Source organism: Cricetulus griseus, chromosome 4 (genome assembly GCF_003668045.3).
Source record: "Cricetulus griseus strain 17A/GY chromosome 4, alternate assembly CriGri-PICRH-1.0, whole genome shotgun sequence".
Lineage (NCBI taxonomy): Eukaryota > Metazoa > Chordata > Mammalia > Rodentia > Cricetidae > Cricetulus > Cricetulus griseus.
In genome coordinates, this window is record NC_048597.1 from 194,611,695 (window position 1) to 194,633,366 (window position 21,672).

At 38.7% G+C, this 21,672-nt stretch overlaps 1 non-coding gene across 47 annotated transcripts in view; it reads left to right on the forward strand.

The window, feature by feature from the left end:
• The first annotated feature begins 1,940 nt into the window (after positions 1-1,940).
• LOC103161076 overlaps positions 1,941-21,672 on the forward strand; it is a 389,511-nt gene continuing 369,779 nt past the window's right edge. For 19 of the 47 annotated variants that reach the window (XR_004769670.1, XR_004769678.1, XR_004769682.1 and 16 more), the window contains exons 1-2: positions 1,941-3,017; positions 5,953-10,721. This is a non-coding gene — a transcript (uncharacterized LOC103161076). Of the gene's footprint in view, positions 3,018-5,952; positions 10,722-11,167; positions 11,303-21,672 lie in introns of those variants that run through there. The other 28 variants (XR_004769661.1, XR_004769662.1, XR_004769659.1 and 25 more) reach the window with 21 other exon arrangements.

Genomic DNA, 21,672 nt, shown 5'->3' on the forward strand with positions numbered 1-21,672 from the left:
TGTGCTAATAGTCTGTCTGCATATATGTCAGTGCACCACATGTATACAGTGCCCTTGAATGTCAGAAAGGGGTATTGAATTATCTAGAAGTAGAGTTCTAAGCTACTTGTGAGCCATCATGTGTGTTTCAAACCTGGTTTTACTGGAGAGACAACAATTGCTCTTAACTCCTGAGCCATCTCTTTAGCCCCAATGTCATTTTTCTTTGTTTCTCTCTCTCTTTTTTCATTATTTTATTTAGTTTTGAGTTTAGATTAAAAAACATTTTTAGCTTGAAATAGATAAGATACCTTTAAGAGATTTGGGAAGAAACTTAGACTGACTATCAGGGTGAGACAACAATCTAGTATTCAATAGTCCACTTCCACCAGTCTGGAGTATAGACAGGAGAGGGAGAGAGAAACACACCCATTTCTTCTTAGAAAATGGACCAAATTTCCAAAGTAATTCTCATTAATTCATTGCAAACCCATCTTGAAGTTTCTGTATAAAACATGAAATAGCACAACATTTCAACACTGTTAACAAGCAGTTTACTTGAAAAGATATGGGCAGGGTATGGGGAAAATATGTGGGTGTATGTGACCAGTATAGGTGAGGAGCATTGTTATTCCTAGAACAAGTGATGGAGACAGGGGCAGGGGGAGGAGACACTGACAAAATCCAAAGATTTTGTAGAAATTTTGGAGAAAGCAAGCAAATAGGAAATGGTAGTCACGCAAAGCATACAGAATGCTAATATGACCATCCTCACAAAGAACTACAGAAAAGTGTTCACACTTATTCTTTCTTTTGCAAGTGTCTTATCCATGATCCATAGGCTACCCAGTATGAACTAGAAAAGCACAAATATAATCATTGAAAAGATTCCTCCAAATCAGCCTCCAGAGACCCATTGCAGGATGAATGGGAGTGTGAGTAGATATAAATGGGCAGGTGGAAAAAATCTGGCACAATTCATCAGAGTGATGTTAGAATTTTCCATGATGCTATGGACCAGAGGTCTCTCTCTCTCATTCTTCCTTCATTCAAATTGATAAAATTATGTCAGAACACAAGAATATGAAACAAATTGGTTCACAAATAGGTTTTCTATGAATAGCAAAGTTCTGGCATTTGTCTTCTTTTTACTCTAAATGATTCTTCTGAAGATACTTGGAATAGATCTCATCAGATTACCACATCTCAAAATATAGGTAAAGTAATGTACTTGTAAAGTATCAACAAGTGGGATAGCCATTATCTGTAAACACAAATATGCCTTCCATTTTTTTAACCTCAGAAGTATTTAAATGAGAATCTTTTTAAAAGTTGTTTATGAATGAAATGATGAGGTATTCTGTGTGTTGTGCACATATATCATGATACGAGGACATGCATATCATGTAGAAAATGTAGGGATTTCTATAGAGGAAAAGTTTAGAAATTTAGAAATTTTTCTTCAGGTACCCTTGTCAAAGCCATGGAAATATCTGAGAATAGTGGGAGGGTATTTGCTATGGATAGAGTAGGTGATCCCAATATAAGCAGATACTCTGAAAAAGATAGGACCCATCTACCCAAAGCAATGCCATCCACATTGATACCAGTTTGATGGGGAATGTACTATGTTTGTTTATCTTATTGATTGTTAAATAAAATACTGTTTGGCCAATGAGACAGCAAGTTAGATGCGACTAGGAGTCAAAGAGGATTCTGGGAAATGTAGTAGAGAAGTGGTGTTACAGGCAGGAAGTGACATAGCAAGAAGACTCATATCTAAGTGAGGAAACAGGAAGTGTCCCTTCTCTCTTTTCCCCTCCGCTCCTGCTCCAGCAGCACGATGTGATCCACTGGCAAGGAGGGACACCAATAAGGCGTCCGATAAGATAAGTCTTATAAAATATATAGATTTATGATAATTAAGACTGAGCTAACTTTGAACCTAATACAAGTTTCTGTGTATTCATTTGGGCCTAACAAGGGGTGGGGGCTGGCGTAAAGCTCACACGTGGTGGTGGGGCTCAGGCGGCTTTTGTCGGAAAGATTTGTCATAACACCAGTTTATCTTTTTCTTTCTAGACCATGAGATATGGCCAATATACAACAACTAGAATGGAAGTCTAGAACAGGTCAATTTACTGGATTTCTGTGATAGAAAAGAATCTTTTTGAACATATACTGTAGCATCTTTGGGGAAACTAGATTATAGATAAGTATGTAAAATAGCATCAATAATAAGGAAAACTTGAAACAATTTAGTTCAAAGTTATCAAGACTGAAGATGAAAAGTAAGTGTAGTAAATGTAAACAATAATATAGAAATATTATAAAGAATTCAATAGCATGTCTTTATTTTTAAAAGGGTTTTTAAAAAGTAAAATGTAGCATATGAAATAGTCCTTAGAGAAGTGGAAAAAATTTCAGCATCAGTCACCATGTCCCCCATGAGTGTCTGTGGATGTAGGGAATTTCTCTGCATCTGCTGGGAGGCCCTGCTTGTCAGATGTTGCAGTTTATCATGGCCTGGTAACTTTCTCTAAGCTCAGCAACATGGAGGACTCCATCCCCAGGAAGGCTCCCTGCTCTCTACTTGCCCTTATTTGGAAGATGTATCTAGGCCTGGAGGCCTGACTTATTTCAAGGATGACTCAGCGTAGTTCCCTGCAAATGCTCTTCCCCTGCTGACCACATGGTCATTAAGTAATATGTGCTAGCTATTTTCATAGGGCCATGCTTCCACTAACCCAGCTTTATGATCTAAGTATGCTGTATAATGCAAATTGGGTGATTCCCCAACTACCATCCCCAATCTTTTCTATTTCCCATCTTCTGGAATAAAGTTGCAACATTTCACTGAAGTCAACCCCCAGAAGGCTATCTCCTCCATCATATCCACAGCCATCAGAACCCTGGTCTCTGTTGCTGCTCCCTCCACTCTCACAGATTGGTGGCCAACAAGCCCCGAAGAATAAGGAGACCCACAGCATCTTCCTGGAGCTAGGTCTGTGAAGGCTGGAGCTAAGATAGGCAACTGTGTAAGCTTTTTCCACTGCTCCGTATATATTATCCTAATAACCATATTTTATCTCACAGATTGTAACCTTTGTTCATTTATCTAATACCTTGTGGCTTATAAGTGCACAATCCCAAAGTGTAGGGCTTAGTGAAATTTTGCATCAGTGTAATCCCTACCACTGAGGTCAAGACACAGTTTATGTCTACATCCCAGTGGATTTGCTTTTTCTCCATCCAAGTCAATATCAATTACACTGAAGGTTATTTATTTGGATGTCACATCCTGTCTAAAATTGGTCACCATGTCTAATGACCCCCTCACAGTTAAGATTTATTTGTCATTGAATTTTGCATACATGGATCATGCAGAATTCAAACACACCATTCTTTAACCTAGCTAACAGGTGCTGTTCCAAATAAATCAACCCTGAGTGCAGTATGTTGTTATACAATTTTATGTGCCCCTTGTGTTTCACATACGGCGTCTATCATGAGTTTAGTTACTGTACACATAAATCTTGTTTCTTTCCAGGTGGGGATGGTCTCTCACTCAAGTGTCACAATTCAGTTCAAGTCCTCTGGATGACCTTTTGCTAACTATTCTATTCTACACTATTGCTCTGCTTCTAGGACTCTTTATGATTCCTCATGTATACCATTTATAATGGACATTAATCATACAGTCTTTCATATTGTTTAACCATTCCACATACTTACAGTGTTATTTTTCCTAAAATATTGCACATGTCCATGAAAAGACACCTCCATTTATTATTTTTTGAAATCCTAGAGTAATATGAATGAATTCGCACATGCATGAAAAGTATTCAGAAATTCCATACAGGAATTTCCATGCTATCCGGTTAAAACATTTTCTAAAACCCTATGGGGATCAGAGGCAATGATATGTATGTGTATGAATGTGCATACAGGATTTGATTGTAACTAAGGGAACTAAGTAATGATTAACAACTTAACAAGGCATAAAACACTGCTATTTAATAGCTAGGGCAGTTTTCTCTAAACGCTTTGCCAGTAAAAATTTTCAAAAAATTAGAAAAAAGTTTAAATGTGTCTTTTTCCAAGTGACTTATGGACATAGGAATTGAGACATCTATTTATGTCATAAATTTGAGTGCTGAGTATAATTTGGCTGAGAAGGTCCCACAGGAAAATTAAGATAACATCTATAAAAATTAATGAGGAGTCATTCTTTTGAAGATTGTCATTAAAGTGAGTGATAGTCTTGCTTTAATATATTCTAAAAATACCACCAATCTAATGTTAAGTAAGTGTATGTTTGTGTGTTTGGGGAACCATTGCATACGACTGAGGCAGTAACATTGGGTATTATCCATGTTACCAGTCTTCTGCATCAGGTTTAAGCTCAACTCAACATGTCACACACACACAAAAAGAATAAAACTAAGAATTCAACAACTGGAACTTCTCATGGCCTTCCAGTTTGATGCTGCTTCCTTATACCAAGCTAATTGAAATCTGACATAATACCCTCCTTTTTCCCTCTGTTCCAATTCTTGGGTATTTATATAGCAATTTTGGTCATATTTTGGTAATGATGTAGATTTACAGAGGCTCATAACAGATGATTCATACAAAAGCTTTTCTTTCTCTCTCTCTCTCTTTTTTCATTTCTGGAATCCTCTTGGCTTGACTTCCAAAACTCAGCCACTAATGGGACATAAATACAGAGTGGTTCTGTTTCTATTTCTAGAGGAGAGTGTAGTGACTACAGTACTTAAGACATGGGGGGTGTTTGGATTTGGGGACTTCCAAGTTGGCAAGACATGGCTATTTGCAACTGTTTAGGGTCAAGCTATTTCTGAGTTTATCCTGGTGCTTTGTAACAGCACAGTTAGCTTTGGTGATGCTGTTTTTGCACTCATCCTGTGTTTTTCATTTATGTTTTTCCTACTCATTCTTGTAAAAATTAATTTGGGCTCTAAGAAGACTCAGGGAAATTTGGAAGTGATCAGATGTGGAACAAATATGTGCACTTACAAATATTCTTTTAAGATTTGTTTTTATTTTATTTGTAATTGTATTTTGCCTGTATGCTATGTATGTACCTGCAGTGTCTCTGGAGGCCAGAAAAGGACATCAAATCCTTTGGAAATAGAATTACAGAGAGTTGTGAGCTGCCACATGGTGTTGGGAACTGAACCTTGGTCCTCTACAAAATCAAGGGTTCCTAATTTCTGAATTGTCTCTCTTGCCCATAGATATTCTTGTTTGCCAACCTGTAAATATTTTAGTAGTTCTTTCTCCAAAATGCTTGGCAAAGTAGTTTTGTTAGGTTACCTGCTATGAAAATTGGAATTATACTTTAATATTAGACAATCCCATAACACAAGTAAATCTTTTGTTTGTTAGCAAAAGGGCAATTTACTCCAACTTGAAATGCAACAAGACAGGGTCTTTCTTTGTAGCCTTGGCTGTCCTCAAACTTGCCATCCTCCTGTGGTAGCTTCTGAGTTCTGGAATAACAGAAAGATATCACCTTACCTAGCTTTCTCTGAGAGTTCTTGAACATGCATGTTATTGCTCTTACATAAAGATACAAGTAGCTGCTAAAGGGTGCCAATGACATTCATAAACAAGACAGAATGTTTGTGCATCTGATTTGCATTTTAAACACGTGCACTTCAATCAAAGGCAGACTTTGAAATGGTAATTGATGTCACTGACATTGCATTTACACGAAGTACATTTTAAGAAGGTACATTTCTCAAGTTTAGTGCATTTATAGCAAAGGAAGCTACTTAATTATTAAGATAATATCTATGGAGTTTACTTTAGAAACTAACACAGGGAAATATTTTAATTTCCAAATGGTCTGAGTAATTGTATTTTAATGTGTTTTTCTTTTTAGAAGTGGTTATTTCATATGTTTTCCATGATGATTCAATAAGTTTAAATTTGTTCCCTTTCCAGATGTATTAGTATGGTAGTTAATCTTAATTGTCAACTTGCCTGAAGTTGTAGTCACCATGGAAACACAACTCTGGGTTTGTCAATGATGGTATTTCCAGATAAGTTGATTGAAGAGGTAAGACCCACCCTGAGTGTGTGCAGTACTGTCTCATGATCTGTGCTCATGAACGGAGTGAAAGTAAGCTGAAAACTATTGTTTATCTTTTTCTGCTTCTTGACTGTGTGAATGCATCACTACCAGGTACCTGGCACTCCTCCAGGCCTTCTATGCCATAAGGGATGGCGTCTACTCAAATATAAGTAAAAAATAAAGCCCCCCCCCCCCCCCCCCGTCTCTAAGTTGATTCTTGTTAGGTGTTTTGATCATAGCAATTGATGGAGGAATTCAGGTGAAAATATTCCCTCACTTTTGCATAGGGTATAAAGTTAGCACATTTCCATCTTCAATTGAAGAAGTGAGCATTAGATTTTAGCTTCTGTATTGTGATAGACTATAAGTGGGCCATCTAAAGACCCACTCAAGAATTTAGAAATTGCTCACTTAGTTGATGATAATGTTGCAAAATTTCTTTATGTATTAGCCATCTTTGAGGATGGTGTCAGAGCTGATTAGTCAGTGAAGGGCTTTCTACTTTTAAAACCGGATGCTGTTGGTAGTATTGGGATTAAAGACCCATTGCCAATCCTCTGGGTATTGATCCCAGGAGTTCTCCCAATAGACACTTTAGGGTACCTTGCCTGAGAAATCCAGGCTTTGAATGTGCTATTGACTCATAAGTCAAATGTCACAATTGCATTGTGTGTTGACAGTGACTGCAACCTCCATAACTTCATTGAGCTTTATTCTGGCCAATAAATCAATTTAAATATTAATGAAAATAAACTATTTTTGTTTTAATAATCTTTTATGATTCTCTAAAACAGCCAGATTCTTCACTTCATCATAGCTGGCTAATAATTAAAAACAGGTGAATATGGCAAATAATTGAACTCAACAAGAAAGCAAGTCCATAGAAATCCTTCTTCTTTGTGAAAGTCTTTGTACTATTTTGATTTTGCAGGCTGTGGTCTGATTTTAAACAGAGGAAAAGATGAAACAGACACTTGTTAATCATACTGGAACTTCTGAAATTGCTGTTGCTATGGGAGATATTGTCTCAGTATTTCTTTTTAATTTTACATGAAGGCATCCACTCCCTTTTGCACACTGCAGGTTTCAGGGGGCGATTTAGAAGTTCTGAAACACATAATGTCCCTCCCCATTTGAGTATACAACCTCATTCCTTGGCATCCATTTGAAAGCAATGCCTTTCAGCAAAGCAAGAAGTCTCTAACTTGTAATTGCTCACTGAAAATGTGTTTTCTTATGAGCACAATCTCTCATGCAAGCTGTGAGGAATAGGGACTGTACCCAGGGAGTTAATAAAACAATATTATTGTTTCTCCAGCTTACTTTTCCAGGTGCAGTGTCTGCCACTTTCAAACAAAATCTATAGCTTAAGAATAAAATAACCCCTCCTCAAGTATCAATAGTCAAAAACCAGAGAGGTAGGGGACTCATCCAACACAAACAAGATTAAAAATTCAGCGAGAGGCAGAAATCTGGACGTGCACTGAGTAACTTTTCATCAGCATGTCTGTCTGAAAGAAACTATTTCCCAGTGTTCTCCTTCCCTCTTCTTCACAAATGAGTTCAAGGGTGGTTCAAGGCATAATGACAAAGCGCCTGTTTTCAGCAGGGAGAAGCATTAATAAACAATGGAGAAGGCCAAGAGGTAGCTTTGATGTCCTGCCCCTTCAAATTGATGTCACAGCCAGAGATCAGCAGCCCTAACACATTCTCCACAGTCCACCCAGGGATCTGCCTTGTGTTTTCCCTAACAACATGAGATCAGGGTCAGGTGGACTGAGGAGTGGCTTGCAGTGTGGAAGAGCTCTATTGTGGATGATGACCTATAGGTCTCCGGAACTCAGAAATGACTTCCTCTTGTTTGTATTTTCCACTTCTCAAACCCCAGCTGTGGATGCCAGAATCCGGAAGGCAGGCTGGGAGCCAGTAGAGGGCGCATCCTCTAGCACCAAGCCTTGGAAAGCTCCCTTCTACCTGGCATTAGGAAATTGCCCAGCCTATTGTCAATTGCAAGGCCTTTTCTCAACCCAGTGTTAGGCAGCTCCTATTCCATTTGTTTTTCTTTTTTAGGAATACCTGGAAGTCATAGACATTGAAAACACCATGCTTGCTTAGTGTAGGTTTACCAGAAGAGGGGAGCCTAATGAGTTATTCTTTTATTTTCAAGTGGAAATTGCCTAGAATTTGTGCAGGAACTTTGCAACTCTGCATTTAAATCAAGAAAACATCAACTATTAATGTGGACTAAGTGGGAACAGAACAATGGGTCCAAAATACCAGACTGAGACTGAATTATGGCAAGCACACTCTATGTGGCACATTTTTAGTAGGCCAGGCAACAGACTATAGCTTAAAAAAGAACAAAGAGGGACTGAAGAGAAATCTCAGCAGTTAAGCACACTTGTTGCTCCTGCAGCAGACATGGGTTTGGTTCCCAGAACCCATAGTGGGTCATAACTTCTATTCCAGGGGATCCAGCAGCACCTTCTTTTGGCCTCTGTGGGCATCAGGTAAGCATGTGGTATACTTATATGCTTGCAGCCTAATGCTCATACACATAGACTAAAAATAAACCTTCAAAAAAAAAAGAACAAAGAAGTGTGGCTAAAAAGGAGACAAGAGGAAGAGAGTAGTTATAACATCCAACCCTTTGCAGAGTCTCAGGGAGGTGTCATCAGTGAACTGGATGTTGCATGCCTACTGCATTCATGAAAGTGATATATAATAATGCACAGATTGGAATCCATTGGTTTGTGTCTAGAAATCACCCCTCTGATTCACACCACCATTAACCAGTATTTCTTAACCTAAGTTGTTTGATAACACAGGTATGTTTAACTTTAATTTAACCCACACTCCCCGTATTGCCTATAAGACCAAGATTTGGCAAGTCTTGCCAAATACAGCTTCTAGCATTTCCCTGGGGCAGAAGAGTAGAGAACTCAAACAACGACCTTAAAGACAGTCCATCTGAGTTTGACCCTTGTTAATGCTGAATGCAATGAAGTCAGAACTAGATTGACAACAGGTAGTTTATTAAAGGGATAGCACTCACACAAGGGCCAGTGACCAGGCTTACACTGGAGCAGCAGTGACCTGCAGATGTCTGCTTAGCCAGGCAGAGAGAGAAAAGAGGGCCGTGTACATGCCTCTCTGCTACTTAAACTCTTGCTATGTCACTCTGATCATGTCCAAGTGGGCGTGGTCAGTGCACCTGTGGCCAGCCAAGTAGGTGTGGTCAGCAGTACCTCTAAACAGGATTTCCCCCTACACCTTGTCCTGACTATGCATTGTCAGAGAGTCATTTACCTTCTTTGTACCTCATTTTATCAATGACATGGGCATACCAGCATATACCTTGTCAAGGTGTGGGTGGTTGAGATTTATTCACAGCTACATTCACCTAGAGTGAGCACTGAGTTCAGAAGTCAATGCCAGAGTGTTTGCTGTTATCACCATCAGCTGCAGCGCCCATTAATCATCTAGATATTGCTTACAAGTCTTCTGTTCTAAGGCAACCTTCTTTTAGAACACAGATTATATTTGGGATAGGAGATATAATGGGTAGTGTCAGCTATCTAAGCTGTGCGTTTGTGCAAATACATCACAAATTCTGTTAAAGAGTTTTCTTATCAGTAGTGGAAGCTGTTTGAGTTTAGGAATACACAGAGCTCTGTCCTCTCACCATCTGTATGTATGTCTTTGGGTTGTTACATCATCTCTTGGAGACCCAGGATTATTTGCCTGATTGTTTTTATATTATGGAACAGGATGGCAACATGAATGGAAGATATATTTCCAAAAGTATTGAGTAGCTAATATGTGTACTGAGTAATCTAGAGATGTTTTGTTTAAATCATGACGGAGAGACGGGAAACATAGAAGCCTTCCTAATAGAGGAGGCAGGCATGTTTGGGGATTCCCGAAGTCGCACACTGGACAGTCTGAGCATTTTGGCAGAACCCTGAAGAAACCTCTTTCCATTAGTACATGAAATTCTTCTCCAAGAACTTTATTTTGGGGGTGGGTGGAGCTTCCCATAGAACAGCTTCTGGCAGGGGCTTGGGAGATGACCCAGTGGGTACAGTGCTTGTTGTGTAAGCATGAGGGTGTGATCCAGATCCCCAGAACCTATGTAAATCTAGTGCTGTGGGTGTCTGTAATCCTCATATCCCTATGTTGAGATGGGAAGTGAAGACAGGGGAATCTCTGAAAGCTTGTGAACCAGCCAGTCTGAAGTATGAATCAGTGAGAAAGGGACCCTGTCTCAATTTGAGATGAAACATAAGGACTGACACCCAGGAATGTTCCCCGACCTCTACATGCATGCTGTGTGAACATGTGCGTGCCTATACACAGAGAAATTTAAGAAGAATAACCTGTGGTACACTATGGGCTATTGAAAGTGCTTTGGGGGTCAGCTGCTCCAAACTATTTCCATGTTGGAAACATGGCTGACTAGATGACCCATAGAAAACATATTTTTCCTTTCTATTTTGGTTTCAGTATCTCTTCATGAGAAATTAAATGAATGATATTTGGAATTTTCCCAGAAATGAAAATTTGCTGCGAAATTATTTAAGCAAAATGAGAAGCAAAGTCACCAGCACTTTCTTGTGGACACTTCCTTTCTCACCTAGTAAGTCTTTGGCTGGAGCATTCCCAACTCCTGCAACCTTCCCGCTGGTTCCACCCAGTGCAGTTATATCCAGATGATTAGATACTGTTGAACCTTTTATTCCTTTGAACTTAGGAAAAACGCAGCACTGCTAGAGATGGCGGTAAACAAATGCCAATTCTGAGCTCTGTGTAATGCTGCAAACTATCAGGAGACCCAGCTCCTGCACAGCACATGTAACTTCAATGTGGAAGATGTTTTTCAATAGGCAAAAGCATTTGCACTGGAATTGGATTTGATCTTCATGAAGTCTCTCTGAGGTGTCAAAAGAACTCATGGCTATGCTTTGGCCATAAGTATTTCACACATAGAGTTTCGAGGACTCCAGGAGAAAAACTCCTCACTGACCCTTCCTTTCAATACTCTGGTGGTGACTTCACTCTTTCTGGGCCAATGTTCTTTTCCAGTAGAAGAGCTCTCATCGCAGAAATCGAAGTGGAAATTGGACAGAGAGAATGGATCAGCACTGAAGTCTGTTTTCTGTGTTTTCCCTGACAAATGGGATTGTCTGAGTTTCCAATCATGTTAATTTGCTTACTCTGGCACAGTCTTGTTTCTTTTGTTGATTAATTCTTGATATTAGATCACAGTTTGTACAAATACTCTTTTCAATTATTTCCAAAGCTTTTATGGAATATTCTGGGTTTTCCCCTCCAAATTTATGAGCCTTGTCAATATTACCCAGAACTTGGATGTCTAAACGGGCCTCCCATGGAGTCCATTCTCCTTAGTCTTATTTTTGCTTCCTATAAAGTACCATCTTGGGGTTTTACATTTGACAGTAGCACTAAACCCCACAACCACATAGTATTTATTATTTATATATTAATGAATTGAAATATATAACATAATAGTTTTCTGTTTTATAAAACTAAAGCTCCACAGTGTATAGGAGGTATGCTCAAACACCTTTAAATCCCATTCATTTGGACTGTTTTTGCAGTGCTTCTATTTGGACTTTCAAAACTGCAGGGAGGGTGAGAGAGAATAAATAGTCATCACTTGTTCCCTTCTGGGATCATATTAACTGATAGTTGCCTAGGTGCTGTTTAGTGCCGAGGATGTATCTCCTTGTATAAACATAGATTTCAAAATCTCCATAGATATACTCTGGTCAGAGAGGTTTTGTTGGCCACAGAAAACACATGGTCTTGGTTTCTCATGAAAAGGCACTGGCCAAGCATGTCGGGGATAGGAATGTAAACAGTCAAACAGATCACTTAGCAGTGGTTACCAGAAATACATTTAAAAGACTTACTTGATGCTTGGAACCCATGGTATAAAAAGGCAACACTAACTGGAAAATACCTCAGGAGAGGTCCATAGCCACTGGTGCGTACAAGGACAATGTTTGCTTCTCTTAGTGTGTTCCCATGAACTTCATCAATAATTTATAGCCTACTTCTTCCATCTTCAGTGTCAGTTCAACCCTGTCAGAGCACAGGCATCTGGTGCCAATCGCTTGGCTTTCAACTCCGTGTTCCAGGAAGTATAACATGACTGACTTGGGTCTCTACAATGCCTATTTTACTATTCTTTTTCAACTAGTGGAATTAGGAGCTGGAGAAGTGGTGGGCCAAACTTACAAGGAGTTCCGTTTCTTCCACTTCCTCCTCTCCTGTTCCTCCTCCATCCTTCTCTTCACCCTCCTCCCTCATCTTCTGTCTGCTTCTCTTCTTTTTTCCTCCTCTCCTTTTCTTCTCTCCCTCCTCCTACCCCCACTCTTCCTCCTACCACTCCATCTCCTCCTCTTCATTCTTTTCTCTTTCCTTTCCTCTTTTTAGGGACACAAACAAGCACCTCTTCTGCAAGGTATTGTCAGTAGCTCCTTTTATGGAAAAGGGCTTCTGAAACTTGGGGACAGAGAAGGAGCCAATGCCTACATCTGCTTCTGCTTAATTTTCCTTGATTCCAACCCAAATAGCCATGTGTTCTGTCCCTTGTTTTCACTCAGAATAAAAGCTCCTTTCTCACAAATAATACATATATATATATATATATATTCTCCAGAGGCCAGAATGAAAGCTCAATTTTGATAGCACCCACCACTTACTAGCCAGTGGCTTAGGGAATTGCTTACAGATAGTTGATTTAAAAGTTCAAGTAAAGGGTTTGTAACTAGGTTTTGGAGTCTAATGTATTTAACATATTCTTTATTGGGTTATCAATAGATTACAAACAAAACAAGAAAGCATCTTTAACTTACTTGAGCCATGTATAAGACATTTACAAAAGCAAATTCTCCATTTTATCTCCCCTGTCTTTCTGCTCTCTCAAATTTCTCTTATTAAATTTATTTTCACAACTGAAGAAATGAACAATTTTCCTATTCTGTTAAAACATCTATGGGATGATAAAGCAAAAAAGAATTAATCATATGGAGGAATTTGTGGAGGGACATTAGGTTTAAAAATAAATTATTTCAGCATGTGAGGTTTTTGTTGAGCTGCCAAACAAAGTCCGTGGGGTGGTTCACAAGAATAGAACCAGCAGCTACTAGGCTTAAGTTTCTTGGGTTAGTAAAACTTAAGCTGGGCATTTAGATAATATTACATATTCTAAGCAGTTGGGTGGTTTGGAACAGAATATTTACCTGTAAGTATACATTCAGAGAAGTTTTGAAGAACATAATAATAAGCAAATAGAACAGTTATTAATCTCTGTAATTCATGAGACATAGTATATTTGATTATGTTTATTCTAATATTTGAAATCATATATGAGGCTAGAAGAATTGGATTATATCCATGATTTTGGTACTAAAAGTAGTGCAATTTGAGAAAATTTTATTTAGATTTGTGGGGAGTTTACTAATGGTGAAACTTGCAGCATATAAACAGCCACACTTGAACTTTATAGTTCTATAGTTCACCTAGTAGAAGGGTGCTGGCTTTATCGAGTTCAAGCATGTCTTTTGCTTCCTAAGGAGATTCTGTTAAGAATAGAGCCACATATCAGAGTACCTTGAAGTGATTGTATTTTTTTGTTTTGTTTTCAAGACAGGGTTTTTCTGTGGCTTTGGAGGCTGTCCTGGAACTAGCTCTTGTAGACCAGGCTGGCCTCGAACTCACAGAGATTCGCCTGCCTCTGTCTGCCTCCTGAGTGCTGGGATTAAAGGCGTGCACTACCACTGCTTGGCCTCCTTGAAGCAATTGTGATCTCATGTTGTGTCTCCAAACAGGCAATCTGTTGCTCCTTAAGCAGCAAGCTGAAATATGCTAGTTTTTAATGGTTTAGATCTTGTGTGGTTTCCAAGGCTGAGTTGCAAGTTTGGATGCTTGGCTGTGGTACTGTTGGGGTGTGTGGAACCTTAAGGAGAAGGAAGTTACTGGGACCCTAGCCCTTACCTCTCTCGCTCTCTTTTCTTGATTCCCAATTGCTGTAGATTGGTCAAGATTTGCTCTACCATACAGTCCCCTGGATGACCTGCATCTATGACACAGACTCCAAACCAATAGAACTAACTGGCCCTGGGCTTAAATCTCTGGAGCCAAAACAATTCTTGCTTCCTTTTAATTGATTATCTCATGCTGTCCTGTTGTGAGAATAGCAAACTTTTATAGGAAAACAATGTCTACATCTACTATAGGTAATAAGGACTTTTTGTGTGATTTTGAGTTAAGCAATATTTTTGAGCCTGTCCTGGTGGCAAATGTCTGCAATCCCAGTATTTGAGAAGTAAAGACAAGATTACCAGGCATTCAAGGTCTTACTTGGCCTCATAAGAGATTTGGAGGCCAGCCTGATATACACTGAGACTGTCTCAATAAATAATAAATGAAAAATATTTTTGCTTTTGTGTACATTTAAAAAATCTAGGTTTAGGGATAGAATGGGTTTAGACAATTGCTAACAAAACAAAATTAAAAAGTTCCAACCAAGTACCAAAGAAAGTATAACCTGGAGATTGATACAGAGTTTAACTTTGGAATCATAGGCTTCCGGCAGTCTGAGGAAAGCTTTGGAAGCCCTTATCCAGGGCCAGACAGGCTGGCATCTACTTGTGCAAAACAGTCTCAAGAAGTTCGGCAGTGCACTCCGAGAACTTTCTGTTTCAGTTTTTCCAGTAATCTTTCGTATCTGCTCTATGGAAAGAAAGAGAGAGAGAGAGAGAGAGAGAGAGAGAGAGAGAGAGAGAGAGAGAGAGAGAGAGAGAGACAGAGAGACAGAGAGACAGAAAGAGACAGAGACAGAGAGAGAGGAAAGGATGGGGGTAGGGGTGGGAAGAAAGAGGGGAGGGGAAGAGAGGTAGGAAGAGAAGGAGAGAGAGGAGAGAGAGAGAGCAGGTACTAAAAAGAAAAGCTCTGGGAATTAGCCACTAAAACAAGAGTGTTGTGGCATAGATAGAACAAAGTTAATGGCTAATTCTTAAGCTGTTTCTCTTTGGTCTTGTAAATTTTCATTTAGGATCACTTGGCCTGTATTCATGTTGAAATCCATGCTGCTTCAGAACATGCTAGTTTTTGTTCAGCCATACTGATGGCAAGTTCTTGGGGCAAAGCAAGCCTGAATGTAAAATATGCTGTGGATAAGCCCCACAGTTTTAGCATCTCATGCTGTAATTACAAGCGCCCAGCAGGTTTTATTTTCTAATAAAAGCATTTACTTCAAGGAGAAATATCGTTATCCAAAAAAAGGCAACAGTAAGTTCTACTTATGTAGATACTATCCTGCCCCATACATGAACTTCAGAGGGCACTGCCATTTCTGTTTCCAAAGTTTTTGGTTGAGAATCTTCTCTATTTAAAGATACATCCTAAAGAGACACGGAAGAGAACATAATGTATTTGGCCATTCTCATGCTTAGGTTTTTCTCTATTCTCTGTGTCCACATTCTCTCACAAAATTTTAATTACAGTTTGATGATACGTAGCTCAGACATTTCTCTCTTAAGACACTCTCTAGTTGATAATCACACTTTATGATGCACAAATTGGATTCCTAAAAGGCTGAACTGTCCCCAAGCAACTAGGTTACAGTGACAGAGCCATATTCATCCAGCTAAGTGCAAATCTGCATTCTTTTTGGGTATCTCTGGCCTCAGCACCTGACAGTATTAGGGGTTTACCAGTTGCTCAATGGTCTTTAGTGACTGTTGTTTAGGGAGATTCTCAACTCCATAATTGCACAAGCTTCCTGAGGGGGCACCCAGCCAAGCACATCATACTCCTCGTCCTCACTCCTGCCTGGATGCTCAGCTTCTGTGCTCTTTGAAGCAGGGTTTTGGACTAGACAACTCCAGCTGGAAGCTTCATATCCTGGAGCCTATAAAACAAAATGACTTTTTCACTAATAAACATCGTACTCTTTGAAGTTGTAGAAAGAATGATTTAAGACCTCTTCATATGCCTTTTAGAAAACAACCTGTCCTTTAATCAAATAATAGAAGATGAGCTTAAAACTAAACCAAAGAGTGACTGGGTCACTCATATCCTGGTATTGTATAATGCTACAAGTGTTTGCTCCAAATGTGTTGAAAAATTAGAAACTGTTAAATGTTGATATTTTATAGATATAGTAGCTTACTTTTCCTCATGAATGATAATGTTTTAATTCTGGAAAATATTACAGTAAGTGTAACCAGCTTTCATATATCAAATTTTCAATGAAAATTGTCAAGTTTGAGATAGTTTATCGTTGTTTATAGAATCTATATTAAAAAATTCTAGAATGACTTCTTGTTATGTTTTTCTCCCCAAAAGATGAAGTAACTACTTTTTATTCAATGATCACATTTAAGCAGTAGTTATCTCTATTATTAGTTCAAATCTTAAATCTCTTGTATTTTTCTGATGTTTGTTTAAATGATGGTGTATATTATAGCAGTCAGTTGTCTTGGTGTTCTAGGAAGTTGTGTGTCCTTTATTATATTCTTCATGAGTTGGTTGTTGCTTCTCTTCCTAGTTTTGAAAAGTGAAAATAGAAGCAACAAATCAAGTCAATTTTCCATAGCTGCAATTCTATTGCTGTTTAAATCGCTTTCTTTCTTTCTTTCTTTCTTTCCTTCCTTCCCTCCTTCCTTCCTTCCTTCCTTCCTTCCTTCCTTCCTTCCTTCCTTCCTTCCTTCCTTCTTCCCTGCATTCCTCCCTTCACCCTTCTCTCTTATTTGCTTGAATTCCTGATCTATACTTAATGAACTGGGCAAGACCTTGATTAATTGATGAAAACATTAATCATGAGAAATACAACAGAATAAAATGCCTCTGTGGAGTCATTTGTTGGTCCTCTATATGGTATTCTCTATGCCATCCTTTATCCCATAGAGGGTCGCTTGAAGAGATTGGATTAATGGTTGTTTGGAAAGCAAGTATACCCCCTTGCATAAAAGAGAATGTGGGCATTTCCAGGATGCCAATGCCTCAAGCTCAGGGGAATGTCAAGGTCTTCATTGGTCCAAGTACCTGTGTTGACAGTGTGTGCAGGAAAGTGTCATCTATAGCTCCTTCTTCCTGGATAACTGACACCCGAGACTGCTCCCTTGCAGAGAACCTGTACTGATTAGCTAACCCACTTCCTTCTTCAGATGCATATAATAAATATGCTGAGTTTCTTGGATGCTGTGCATCTCCATCACAGAAGACGGCCCACCTAATCCCAACTGCTCTCTATGTGTTGTTTCTTCATTCTCTTTCACCTGAGTGGGACCAATCCCAGAGCATGCATGCAGGTTGCAACAGGGTTGGTTATCATTAGTTACAATTATTGGCATCTACACCATAAGCTAGTGTTGTTTTATTTAATTTGTACTCACTTCCTAGGTACAAGATTTTGAAAAAGCTCCAAAGCAATGAATCCGTTTTTATTTACTTTAGAGTTTAAGGTACAGGCAAATATATCTGGATTTCTTTTTGTTCTGTCTCTTACTTCCTTTAAATAAATCTGCTATAGGAGAGACTTGCCAGACACTTCAAACGTTGCTCGAATGCTGCTTTCAGCTTTGTGAATTGGATAGCTTCCTAGGATAAAGAGGAAATCACATACGTGAGGCATATAGAGGAAAAGCGCTGAATTGTTCTACTATGTTTTGGGGAAGATGAAAAGTTTAACAAAGACGTTATTAACAGCATCTAAGTTTGTGCCATCCTTACATTCAGCAAGTGGATGCAGGGGAATGGCAATTTTGAGGCCTGTTTGGGCTAGATAGCGAGACACTGTCTCAAACAAGCAAGCAAACAAACCAAAACTAAACCAAACCAAACCAAAAATTCACAAAGACACAAGAAGCAGCAATCACAACAAAAGCTATTCTAAGGAGTGTGTGGGACTCAATGAACAGGCCATGCTGTACTGCAGCAGGATGTGCCATGTATGGTTAAGAACAATATGCACACACTTAAGGAAAACCAGTTTTGTTGGGTGATGATCGACGTTGAGGGGATGGTGGGAAGAGAACGGAAATGAAGGGGGGGGCTGTACTTCCATCTCTCTCTAGGCTTTGCAGAAGCACGTTTCTCCTGACAATGGGTCTCAAGTATCCTCAGTTAGCCAAGTCCCTTCCTTTAAATACACCTCAGGATATTGGAGACTTTGGACATTTGGAGAGTGGACCTCAATCCTTTTTGTTATTTTTTATTCCCCCCAAAATATTTCCACTGAGCAAAGGCATATAAAAATTTCATGGGAATCTTCTACTCATTTTCACTTTTGGTATTGTCTTTAAGAAAAAGAATACAAAATTAAAAATATAAAATTATGTACAAAGCAGCTATTTATTTATTTGGAATGCGTAAAGAGAGTGCATTATGAAAACCAAAAGCTGACAATGATCACAAACACCATAGAATTCAGAAAAGTCATACAGTGATTACACTAATTGCCTGACGTATCTCTCGAATGTCCTTTTTTCCTTTGTTATTGTTGCCTGTACAATCTGTGACTTAGTAAATGGCACTTGTTTTTCTTCTAATCTTCCATGGAGAGAACAAACAGTTCCATTTATCTTCTAGCATGGCTGAATGAAATTTGTCTTTTATAATCAAGAAGTGGGATACATACAACATGCAACTGACATTCTTACCCTTCGCTGTCTCACACCTTTGCTGTGTAGCACCAACACAGGTTGTGATGAATTCTGTATTGCCTGCATGGTTGGCTCAAAAGCGAGGAAGCAGTTTAATGGGATTGTAATTGTTTGTTCTTCTTCATGTATTTTTGGCAGGAAGGAGTGTGTATTTGGTGCACATTCAGGTGCCAGTCCCTTTGCATGTGGTGATTAAAGGAATTGCCTGCAGATGAGCTTCTGGGCTTGTAGCCCACAGGGAAGGAAATGAACCAGTAGGAGGATGAGTAGAAAGGGACAGAGGTTTCAATATCCATCAGTATAAATTTCAGTCAAACAAAAGTATATGTTTATGGGCCCATACTTCTAGGTCCCCTCCTGGGATCTGGGAAGGTCTTTTGTTTAATCAAGGGATGCTGAGATGTAAGTTCATTAACTTCAAAGTAAACCCACTACTCTGCCCTCAGAATTTACTCTTATCTCCAAAAGACATGGCCTTTCTCCCTTTAGAGACCTTCATAGTGTGTTCTTATACCTGTTTTCAGAAGCAGCTATTTTGCTCGTTGCTATTTAAAACACTCCTGTGTGTGGATCTCACGTCCATATTGAGGTGTACTCAGTGAGTAAACTCATGTCGACTTGCCTCTTACTACAGTGTTGGTCTCAGTAATCTTCCAGAATTACTCTGTAAAATGCCTATCTCAGCTTCCTAGGCAATTTAGCCCTAGACTTTTGAAGAACAGTCTGCATACATAAAATTGTATTTGTTACTAATGGACAAAAGCTGCTTGAGGGTCTGTGGGGTGTTGGAGACAGTTGTTTGCATGAAGGCCTGATGACCCTAGTTTGATCTCCAGATTCCATAGGGTAGCAACAGCAGAGAGTTGTCCTCTGACCTCCACACATGTACCATGACTTATCTGTGTGCCTGCAAGGCATACATGTGCATACAAATACTTACATACATGCATGAACACACACATAAAGTAATAAAGTGAGATGTATATTACCCTGCTTGATATATATTCCATAATTATCTTCAGAAGAAATTATCTCTATGTGTAGCAGAGATATATACAAATCATTGTTTTATTACACTCTCTAAAATAAGGTTAAAAGTATTATTTTTAATAATTGTGAGGTTTTAATAATTAAAATAATTATTTTAATAATTGTGAGGTTTCCACACAATTCCATTTCATGCATTCATTTAAGATAACTGTTGTCTTGCTACACTGAGATTTACCATTTGGGATCATATTAGATATTTTAAGGAAGCCTTGCATGCTTCAGAAAAACAATTATTGTTTTTTTATAAGCATTTTACTCAACATTATCAGAAATTCTGATCATTTCTTATTTTATTGCTTCTGTAGAAAGCATTAATTGGATTTTTGTTAATGCTTTCATTGTTGGTAGACAGAGAAACTATTTTTAATACTTTATCTAATTTTGAACTATAATACTTGTTCAGTTAAGATAGAAATTCCTGAAGAGAGCGTGTATTTGTTTACTTAAGCCTTGAGCAATAAGTCTATGCCAATGTTTTTTGAGATTAAATTATTTCTTTTTTGGGGGGCAGGGTTTCAAGACAGGGTTTCTCTGTGTAGCATTGAAGCCTATCCTGGCACTGGCTCTGGAGACCAGGCTGGCCTTGAACTCACAGAGATCTGACTGCTTCTGCCTCCTGAGTACTGTAGATTAAATTATTTCTTAAGTTCCTTACATGATAGTTATATTAATATAGTTCTTTATAGTAAGTCACCATTACATTTGTGAATACATTCTTCTTTGTCCTAATGATTTATTCCTTTAAGATTCTTCTGAATCTTCTCTTTAAATGTATTCTAGGACGAGGTGTTATGGGGTGTGATGGGGGAAGTACTTCTGTGTATGTTTATCTTATTGATTGTTAAATAAAATACTGTTTGGCCAATGAAACGGCAAGTTAGGCAGGGCTATGAGTCAAAGAGGATTCTGGGAAATGTAGTAGATAAGTGATGATCCAGGCAGGAAGTGACATAGCAAGGAGACTCAGATTTAAAGAAGGAGAAACCAGAAGCGTCTCTCTTTTCCCCTCTGCTCCTTTTCCAGCGGCACAATGTGAGCCACCAGCAAGGAGGGACGCTAAAAAGGCATCCGATAAGTCTTACAAAATATATAGGTTTATGATAGGTAAGACTGAGCTAACAGATGAGAATCCTAGTCATTGGCCAAGCAGCTTTGAACCTAATACAAGTTTCTGTGTATTCATTTGGGCCCTAACTCAGGCGGGTGGCTAGCATAAAGCTCGCACGTGGTGGTGGGGCTCAGGCGGCCTTTGGCGGAAAGATTTATCGTAACAGGGGTGTATGAAAACAAGGATCAATAGACAACTGTCCTAAACTAGGGTATGGCTGGGATAAGTTAACTCATATGTTCCAAGTATAGAGTAAGTAGACATTAAGCAGATGTTATACAGTTGTATTTCCTAAGAGGCTTAAGTTTTGTACAAAACAAGTGAAGTGTGAATCCACTTAAAATGCATGTGTGTGTGTGGTGTGTGTGTGTGTGTGTGTGTGTGTGTGTGTTTAAGTATATCTGTGAACATGTCTGTGAGGTAAAGTGTAATTTGTCTGCCTGCCTGCCTGCCTGTCTGTGTGCTATGTGGATATATTCTTGGAAAGATCTTTTTCTTTTTTTTTTTTTTTTTTTTTTTTCTGAAGCATTCTAACTCATCATTTATTTTGGGCAAAAAAAAAGTTTTCTTTTGTGGCCAAATGAGCACATAATACAGATAAAGAAAAATAAAACAACATAATCACCTGGGATTTCACTATTAGTAAATATTCTTTTTACAAATAATTTAATTTACAAATAATATTTTCTTCTATCGAGTACAGTGGAATATTTTAGGATATGTAGACACATCTT